Source organism: Thalassophryne amazonica, chromosome 1 (genome assembly GCF_902500255.1).
Source record: "Thalassophryne amazonica chromosome 1, fThaAma1.1, whole genome shotgun sequence".
NCBI lineage: Eukaryota > Metazoa > Chordata > Actinopteri > Batrachoidiformes > Batrachoididae > Thalassophryne > Thalassophryne amazonica.
The window spans coordinates 76,318,783-76,328,661 of record NC_047103.1 but is presented as its reverse complement, the minus strand read 5'-3'; the positions used below and the strand labels follow the sequence as shown (position 1 = coordinate 76,328,661).

At 44.0% G+C, this 9,879-nt stretch overlaps 1 pseudogene; it reads right to left on the bottom strand.

Annotated features, from left to right (window-relative positions):
- Positions 1–1,666: 1,666 nt before the first annotated feature.
- LOC117508099 lies at positions 1,667–5,855 on the bottom strand (annotated as a pseudogene).
- Positions 5,856–9,879: the final 4,024 nt, after the last annotated feature.

The following is a 9,879-nucleotide window of genomic DNA, read 5'->3' as shown; positions in this document are numbered from 1 at the left end:
AGGGACCAGCCAATACCATGCAGAGAACCCAGAAACTGCAGCATCCAGTGAAGGCAGCCCCCCAGCAAAGAGAATCACACTCAGTGAACTGTTTGGTGACTTTTATAGCACAGCCTCCACTACATCAACAACACCAAAATCATGGCCTGATGTTGTCAAGGAGGAGATTGAGCTATACAGGATGGCAAAAGTAATTTCTGTGGATGCAAATCCACTGAAATGGTGGAAAAACAATGAGCATCAGTACTCAAATTTGTCCAAGCTTTCCAAACATTATCTTGCTGTGCAAGCAACAAGTGTAGCAAGTGAGAGAGTGTTCTCCACAGCAGGGGACATTGTGACTGCTCATAGAGCAGCCCTTTCTCCAGAGAATGTGGACATTCTCATCTTTTTAAACAAAAACTTGAAAATATAAAAATAACATTGTCTTGTCTAGCCACAAACATGTTAATAGTTTTGGTACCTTAAGGAGCATCTTTCTCTCCACATAAAGTTATATCTTTGTTAAAGAAAAATGACAGTTGTCATTCTCAGGGACCAAAAGTTTATTTTTATGTTCAACTGTTATAGGATAGTTTAGTTTGTTATGGCTCTAATTGTTCTATTACTTTGCACATGACTGTTTCTGTATTTTTTTATTATTTTGTTATGTTGCACATTGCTATTTTAATAGTGCACACTGCTGCTACCAAAAAAAGCCACTAGATGGCAGCTACCCTCTATGACCTCTAATTTTTGTTATTGTTAATTTTGTTTTTGTTGTTCCACTTGACTGAGAAGATTGTTACATTATATCTTAATTAAATTATTAAAATTTTACCATTAGTATAATATCTTGCCAAATATTGGAGCTCACACAAACACGACCGGACTCTGAGCTGGGTACTTTCACACTGGTTTATTCTACTTCCGGCACAATACATATTGTAGGTAAGAGGGCACCACCTGGTGGTGTGGTGTGACACGAGATGAAGTACCAATACATCACAACTCCTCCCCTCTTATTCAGTCCCCCGGATTCCCAAATATGTATTTTAAGAAGTATTGGCTCAGTAACCTAAATTTTAAACAGTAACCTTGAATCTGTAACTAACCGAACAGTTATTGAACATTATATCCTAACTTAAGGGTGAGGGTAGACTGCCTCACACCTTGAGTGTGTCAGGGGATTATTGTGCCCCCTTCTTGAGACAACACTCTGTAACTAAACATGTCAGAGATCATACTCAGTTGTTTAAAGGGTCAGTCTGTCGGGTGGTTTGCAAATCCGTCTTGGGTATCGGTTCAGTGTTGGCTGGGGTGTTGCGGGGTTGGTATGTGTGTCTGACTGACCTGAAGGTGGTGCACTTGTTACCGTCACAGGGCTCGCTGTCTCTGACACATCACCGGTGTCCGTCATGGCCTTTGGGATGACTGCAGTGGGTGTCGGTTGTTTCTCTGCGGCTGGCTGCACAATGCTGGGGTGACAGGCCACCATCTGGTCTGCATGTCGAATCCACTGCTGATTTGATGCAACCTCGACCTGGTACGACCTTGGCCCTGCTTGCGATGTAACCGTACCAGTCATCCACTTGTCATCCCCCTTCCGGACAAGCACCGGGTCTCCCACTTCAAAAGTTCTCGCTTTAGCGTGTGCGCCATGGTGTCGCTGTTGGTCCTCTTGCGCTCAATCCACCACTGCTGACACGCTCGGTTTCAGCAGGTCTAGGCGGGTGCGCAGTCTGCAACGGAGAAACAACGTAGCAGGTAACTCTTTTGTAGTGGTGTGGGGGGTGTTTCTGTAGTGTAGCAGGAAAGCATCGAGTTGCCGCTGGACCGAAGCTGTACCCCTAGACGACTTCAGAGAATGTTTAAATGTCTGCACGAAACGCTCTGCCAGGCCGTTTGTTGCCGGATGGAAAGGAGCAGAGCATTTGTGCGTAATGCCATTGGATGTCAAAAAGTGGGCAAACTCCTCAGAAGTGAATTGAGGCCCATTATCACTCACTAGGACCTCTGGTACTCCGTAATGACTGAAGAGGCCTCTTAACACTTCAATTGTTTTTGCAGATGAGGCTGAATCCGTCAATATGACTTCGGGCCACTTGGAATGAGCGTCCACAATGACGAAGAACATGTGCCCCTCCAAGGGGCCGGCGAAGTCGATATGAATTCGCTGCCACGGACCTGTTGGCCAGGGCCATGGGTGCAGTGGTGTGAGGGCAGTGCTCTTTTGACATCGTTGGCACTGGGTGCACGTCTTGCACCTCTCCTCCACCTGCACGCCCAGACCCGGCCACCACATGTAGCTCCTCGCCAGGGATTTCATCCTGACCACGCCCGTGTGTCCGGCGTGGAGTTCGTCTAAGACATGCTGACGTAGTTTGGGTGGGACTACAACTCGGTTTCCACACATTAAGCAGCCTTGAAGTACAGAGAGTTCATCTTTCCGTATGATATACGGGACCAGACTCCTGTCTGCGTCCTTGGCTGGTGGAAAACGATCGGTTGACGCCATCTCGATCACCTGTGAGAGTGTGGCGTCTGCTTTGGTTTCTCTTTTCACCTCACTGCAGTGGATTGGAAGGCTTTCAATGTATTTTATCAGACATGTGTCAACTGTCCCTTGTTTTTCTTTGTGTTGCACTGGCAGAGGCAGACGCGAGAGACCGTCTGCATTGCCATGGTCAGCAGCGCATCTGTACCTTATTGTATAATCGTGCGCTGACAATATGAGTGCCCAGCACTGTAGTCTTGTGGCAGCCATGGACGGTGTCGCTTTGCTAGGGCTCAAGATTGTTGTCAAGGGCCGGTGATCAGTAAGTAGGGTAAAATGACAGCCATAGAGGTTTGAATGAAAATGTCTGACCCCAAATATTATTCCTAATGCCTCTCGCTCAATTTGAGCATAATTCTGCTCTGCCTTGCTAAGCGTCCGCGAAGCAAAGGCTATGGGTCGTTCTTCCCCATTTGGCAGTCGATGTGAGATGACTGCCCCCACCCCATAGGGCAAGGCATCGCAGGCAAGTATAACTGGCAGTCTGGGATTGTAATGCGTCAGTACACTTTTGCTGGATAACTGTTTCCTTTGCTTTTTGGAAAGCTTCGTCACATCTCCCGGACCATTCCCACTTCACCCCCTTATGTAGCAACGAATTCAATGGGTGTAAAAGGGTCGACATGTTCGGGACGAAGCATGCGTAATAGTTGATGAGCCCAAGGAAAGAGCGCAACTGGGTCGTATCGGTCGGCACGAGGGCATCCACAATGGCTTTGATCTTATCATCAGACTTGTGGAGCCCTACAGAATCAATCATGTGCCCCAAGTACTGTAGCGAGCTCCTGAAGAACTCACATGTCTCCTTTTTGACTCAGAGCCCAAATTTTTCAAGACGACTCAAAACGGCTTCGAGATTTCTCAGATGGTGCGCATCATCTTGGCCTGTGATGAGAATGTCATCAAGAAAGCAATGTACATTTGGTAGCCCTTGGAGCACTTGGTCCATAATTCTCTGGAATATGGAAGGCGCGGAAGTAATTCCAAATGGTAAACGATTGTAGCAGAACATGCCCTTGTGGGTGGTGAGCGTAAGATATTTCCTAGAATCTGACTTAACCAGTACCTGAAGGTAGGCATGTGAAAGGTCCAGTTTGCTGAAACGATGTCCCCCAGACAAGGATGCAAACAAATCCTCAATACGAGGTATTCGGTAGTGTTGAGCGCACAGGGCTGGATTTCACCACTTGCCGTACGTCCTGTTCGCACTGTCTTGATTTCACACCAGTCTATGTTGATGTTCCTTAGCCATTCACGGCCGAACAGTGGTGGTGCCTCTCCTTTTACCACATATAAAGGCAACCTAGCCCTCTGCTTGTTCAACTTAACCCACACCTTCAGCATTCCCTCGGGCTGCAGTAACTCCCTTGTGTATGTTTTCAGAACGACGCCTGTCTTGCGTAAACGTAAGTGTGCAAATTTGTCTTTGTATAGCTCACTGGAGATCAAGGATACAGCGGCCCCAGTATCCAGCTCCATATCCACTGACTGCCCTTCAATTTTTGGCTTAATCATTATTATTGATGATGCTGCATGCCCCGTTTTAACTGCCTTCACTTGTTCTGTGTTCACTGCAGACACCATGTGCAGAGTGAAATCAGAGTCTGAACCTGCTGATGACTCCATCTCCTCTGATGAATTTGCAACTGCCACTTTATGAATTTTGCCTTTGTCAGCATCCTTGTATTTTTTTTGTTTGATTTTACTGTCTTGTTTTGACTTTGCCTGCTTTGTTTCACTCCTTTTGCTTCTACACACACGGGCTATGTGGCCCTTTTTATTGCAATTGTGGCATTGCTGCTCCTTAAAATAGCAGTCACGTTTATGATGATTAATCTTGCCACATCGAAAACATTTGTCGCCACCCAGTGGCGAAGACACGGACACAGCATGCACTTTCAATGAGCTTTTCAAATGTAGTGATTCCCTCGCTACCGCTTCCATTGCCAATGCCATTTCGACTGCTTTCTTAAAATCAAGTTTTTCCTCCGTCAGGAGTTTCCTTTGAATAGTCTCATTATTGAGCCCACAAACGAATCTATCGCGCAGGGCATCTTGCAAATGTGCGCCAAAATCACAATGCTCAGATAACTTTTTCAAAATGGCCACATATTGTGCTATGGTCTCTCCCTCTTCCTGATTGCGTTTGTGAAATCGGAATCTCTCCGCAATTATTATGGGCTTGGGGGAGAAATGACCATCCAGGGTGTCCACTAAATTTTTGTAAGTTTTACTGCTAGGTTTATCCGGAGCTAGTAAGCTCCGCAGTAAGCCATATGTAGTTGCCCCAATGACACTTAAGAATACTGCCGCCTTCTTTGTAGCGGGGACATCATTGGCTTCAATAAAATGTTCAAACCTCTCGACATAAGTCGACCATTGCTCCGATGATTCGTCGTAGGCATCAATGTGTCCCAAAAGCGTTGCCATTCTTACTGGCGGTGGCGGTGCCTGTGCTTCTCGAGGTGGTTCGTTTTGAACTGCTTGTTCCTCGATCCGGTTGTCCTGGGATTCTTCTCCCTCCCCTGCTAATACTGGGCCTCCTCCATCAGAAAAATGACATGAGTGGGTCACCTTACTCGTCGCCAATTTATAATATCTTGCCAAATATTGGAGCTCACACAAACATGACCGGACTCTGAGCTGGGTACTTTCACACTGGTTTATTCTACTTCCGGCACAATACATATTGTAGGTAAGAGGGCGCCACCTGGTGGTGTGGTGTGACACGAGATGAAGTACTAATACATCACAATTAGTGGCTAATGTGATGTATTACAAAAAGTATCACTTATACCAAGCCCACCTTTGATGAATCAAACCAATGACTGATCATAGACTAATCTAAAACTGGCATAGGCCTCTCTGTTGTAAGAAAAAGAAAATCTAGAATTGAATCGAATCGTGACCCTAAAATCGAAAATAAAATCAAATCAAGGATTTGGAGAATCGTGACACCCCTACTATCCAGTGGTTGACTCATGGACATGATGCGGTCTGAGTGGCCAGTAGGCAGCGTTTCCAGTTTGGAGGTGATGGAGTTCCTCACCGTGAGTCCTACACCAGACATGCGTCTTTCAGTTGATGGTTTCCCGGACCAGTAGAAGGTGTAGCCGGTGCCCTGTTCTTCGAGGCTGCCTTCATCAGCGAAGTGGACTTCGCTGAGAGCTTCTATGTCGATGTTGAGGTGAGAGAGTTCATGTGCTATAAGAGCGGAACAGTGTTCCGGGTGGCTGCTGTCAGCCTTGTCAAGCATAGTCCTGACATTCCAGCAGGCTTCTTTCAGGTTCTGCTTGCTTTTCTTAGACTTTGATTTCATGTTTGTTTGACCGCTGTGAAGATGCCCATTGACCGCAGCTAGCCAACTGGGTGTAGCCAACTGGGGCTACCCAACTGGGGCTAGTCAACAACTCAAATGGGGAACAAACACATTTATATATACATGCACCACTACAGGCAATTTCAGATTTCACAAACATGCAATGCAAACACTCCACACACACAGAAAGACCACAGGTGGGAATCGATTCCATGACCTTGTTGCTGTGAGACAACAGTTCTAGCCGCTAAGCTGCCATGGTACCCGGAACAAAAAACACCTCCAAGAGGGAAACCCCCCCACTAATCTAGAAGTAGTTTGTGATATCAGTAGCAGGGGGCACTGCAAGTCCATAAGAAAAGTTCCATAACAAAAGGTTCCTGATTGAAGACAGAATTAATAATAAATAATTAAAGCAGAGGGCTGTGCGAGTCCATAACAAAAATTGATCTCTGAAGGAGAAACAGCACAAAACCTAATGGGATTAACAGTGTTGGGGAAAAAAAAACACCCCTTCCAGTCTGACCATTACACAGGTCTTGGCTACGCCGCACTGGCTTCTGGTCAGTTACCGTGTTGAGTTTAAATTTATTTTAATTGTTCTTAAAGCCCTCAATGGCCTGGCCCCAGTGTATCTTTCGGAGCTTGTTTTTCCTTACACCATACCATATCACTTTATTTATATAGCACATTTCACAAACAGAGTAGTTTCCAAAGTGCTATACAACAACAACAAAACACAGCAGACCACACACTCATGCGGTGTTAAAAGCCAAAGCATAAAAATGGGTTACACCCCAACCAGAGCCTTAAGGTCTTCTGACCAGCTGTTGTTGGAGGTGCCTAAAACCAGATTAAAGACAAGAGGTGACAGAGCCTTTGCAGCAGCTGCCCCCAGGCTCTGAAATAGTCTCCCCTTGAATATTATATCATCCCTGTCCCTAGAGACTTTTAAATCCTCTTTAAAATCTTCTTTTCTCTGGCGTTTTCTAAATGAGTGATTACATCTCTGTTTCACCTTATGGCTGGTTCACACGGCTGTGTGCTCATTTGTGGTCGGAAGACACAACACATGCTGCGATATCGGGCCAGGACAATCCAACATGTTGAATATCCCTGATTTGTGATCGAAGCACGACTGACATCCTTCCGAGCAGATCAAAATGCTCTTAACACACCGCACATGGTAGGAATATCTGATAAGATTATCTTATCGTCATCACGATTGTCGGGGTGTCCTTAAGATTGTCAGAAGGGGAAGATTGAGTCTGATATCGGCCTAATTATCTTGCTGTGTGAACCTAGCATTAGTATCTCTTTGGTTTTTCCTGTTGCTTAATGCTGACAAATTATACCTTATTTGTTGTCTTTCTGCCGCCTGATTCTGTTTTTTCTCTCTGTTTGAGGTACATCCAGAGGTGGGATTGCGTGTCTTCTACAGGCCTCCCATCCTGGACACCAGGATGGACTCCCAAAATCTCCAGTATATTTGTCTAGTGTGTCAGTAGCATGGCCCAAGCATGGGTCTTTTAGTGAAGCTTAGGGCTAGTGGCTGGCGATCACCTTTTGTATTTCTTCAGTTTTTCTTGTTGCTTAATGCTGACAAATTATACTGTATTTGTCTTTCTGATGCTTGGTTCTGTTTTTTTCTTTTCTCTCTGTTTGGGGTGCGGCTCCATCCTGAGATGGGTGTGGTATCTGTTACAGAAACCGTCCTGCGCACAGGCAATATTTCCTGTATGTTCGTTTTGTGAATTGTTTTGTAATTTGTCTGTAGCATGGCCCAAGCAGAGGGTCACCCTTTTGAGTCTGGCCTACTTGATATTTCTTCCTCAATATCATCAGAAGGAGTTTCTCCTTACCACTGTTGCCTGTGTGCTTGCTCTAGGGGTTGGTAAGGTTAGACTTTACTTATGCGATGTGCCTTGAGGCAGCTTTGTTGTGATTTGGCGCTATGTAAATTAAATAAATGACATGAAATTAAATTATTTCCTACTACTTTTCACTCTTTATTTTACTTGGTCTTTTATTTGTTTTATTTGTTTTTGTAGCAATTTTATTGTTGTTCTTAATTTATTTATTTACAATTGGGGTAACTTGGTTCCCATTTTTTAAATTATGTACAGCACTTTGGTTGACTGCTGTTGTTTTAAATGTGCTTTAGAAATAAAGGTGGAGTTGAGATGAACCAGCTAACAGACTAACCTTGATTCAGGGGTTTATCAAATAATATTTTTGGGGACTGTGCAGTGGTTCTCATAACGATTTGCTTTGTTGTGGACATTGAAAGTTATGAGCCCCTTATGTGTCATGCATTAAGTGGACCTAACAGTTGAAGCCACAGACAGCTGGTAAAAGTGCTAAAGTAATCTGAACCCAAAGCCATTCCATGAGCATCGCATCAATACGTACTCCCAAACATGACCTTATGAGACAAATTGATGAGAACTCATTCAAGAATTTTCAGTAATTATTAGACTGTCTCGAACTTATTTTCTCTAATATCCTCAAATTGTACATGCCAATCTATTCTGAAGAGGGAACTGCTTCTCTTGCATTAGTGGGCCTCCGTGCCCTCAGGCACTCAGAGCAATCATGATTTCACTCTGTGGGTGGCTGCTGTGAAGATGGCTCAGCTAGAATCTGTAGAAAAGACATTACACCAGCTGGAAATTCAAGCGCTGCCTCTTCATCTGCATTCTGTCTACGCTCACCGATTTTTGCCTTCAGCTTTTTGTTTCGCTCGACATAAAACATTCAGTGAATCTTCTGTATCTGTCAAATTATGTCATGCGGGTATAGTTTCAAACTAAGCAGCACACAGATGGCAAAAGACATTTTAATGTGCAGCATCTGCACAAAGTTTCTCAGATGAAATTCGCGCATCATCAGCGACATCATACTATAAATTGAATGACGTTTGTTTGTCTGATCCATGACGTCTCTGAGGTGCTTTGACCAATTTCCATCAAACTTCATATGTGGATGGCCGTCAGTTCCAGAATGATATTTAAGTGGTTTGTTTTGAAAAAGGTCAAGGTCATTTGGGTTGAAAGGCAAAACTAGAAGGCACTCAGAGCGCATATGTCCACGAAGGCCATGTGTTCCTGAATGCTTTAAACTTTTTCTTGATCTTTGCGCTGTGTAATGTGCCTGACAAATGGAAGTACCCAAAGAATCATTTGTATTTTGTTAGACATCTGAAACAATATAGACTGAGCAATGGTGAAGAAGAAATGCCGCGTCCAGACTTCCAGCAAAAGCCTAAAATCTGAATTTAAAACCCAGATCGTGGGTTTGTGGATTATGACTGTGTGAGCCTGTGTGTATATTCTCCAGTAGAGGTCACTCATGACATTTTCTATCTCTAAGGACAGCCTCTCTCACTTGCCACCACATTAGATTTCCTGCTTGTAATCTTATTCCAAAAACCTTATCCCTTATTGTGGTGCACAGGTACAAGTTGTATCCCATGGGAAATCATTTCCCTGTTTGAGCAGATTTGTGGAATAGGCTCACATTGATTGATTGATTGTTTGGCTGGAGGGTGCCAATCAGATTGGACCTTTTTGTCAGGATGAAGTTTTAATAGATGTGCTGTGCCAAAGGGACAGATTCCGTCTTCATCCGTCCAAGGAGACCACGTGTACTACACTTTATCTATCTGTATAGATGCATAATATATATATATATATATATATATATATATATATATATATATAAAATATCAAAAACATGCTTATTTAGGGTCTGCTGATTTCTCTGCCACTGACCAAGCCAGCATCTACATCTGGAGTTGGTTCCCGGGCGCCGAACTGTGGCTGCTCACTGCTCCTAGTTGTTGGATTGTGTCTAACTGTAATTAGGATGTTATTTCAGAGGACAGCCTGTAGGGAAACCCATTTCTATCTACCCAAAATAATAATGATAATAATAAAATGTGTGTTTATGTGTGTAAAAAATGCATTCAAAATTACGAGGTATATATAAGTGTAAAGTTTGAATTTCTCAGTCCTAATTATAT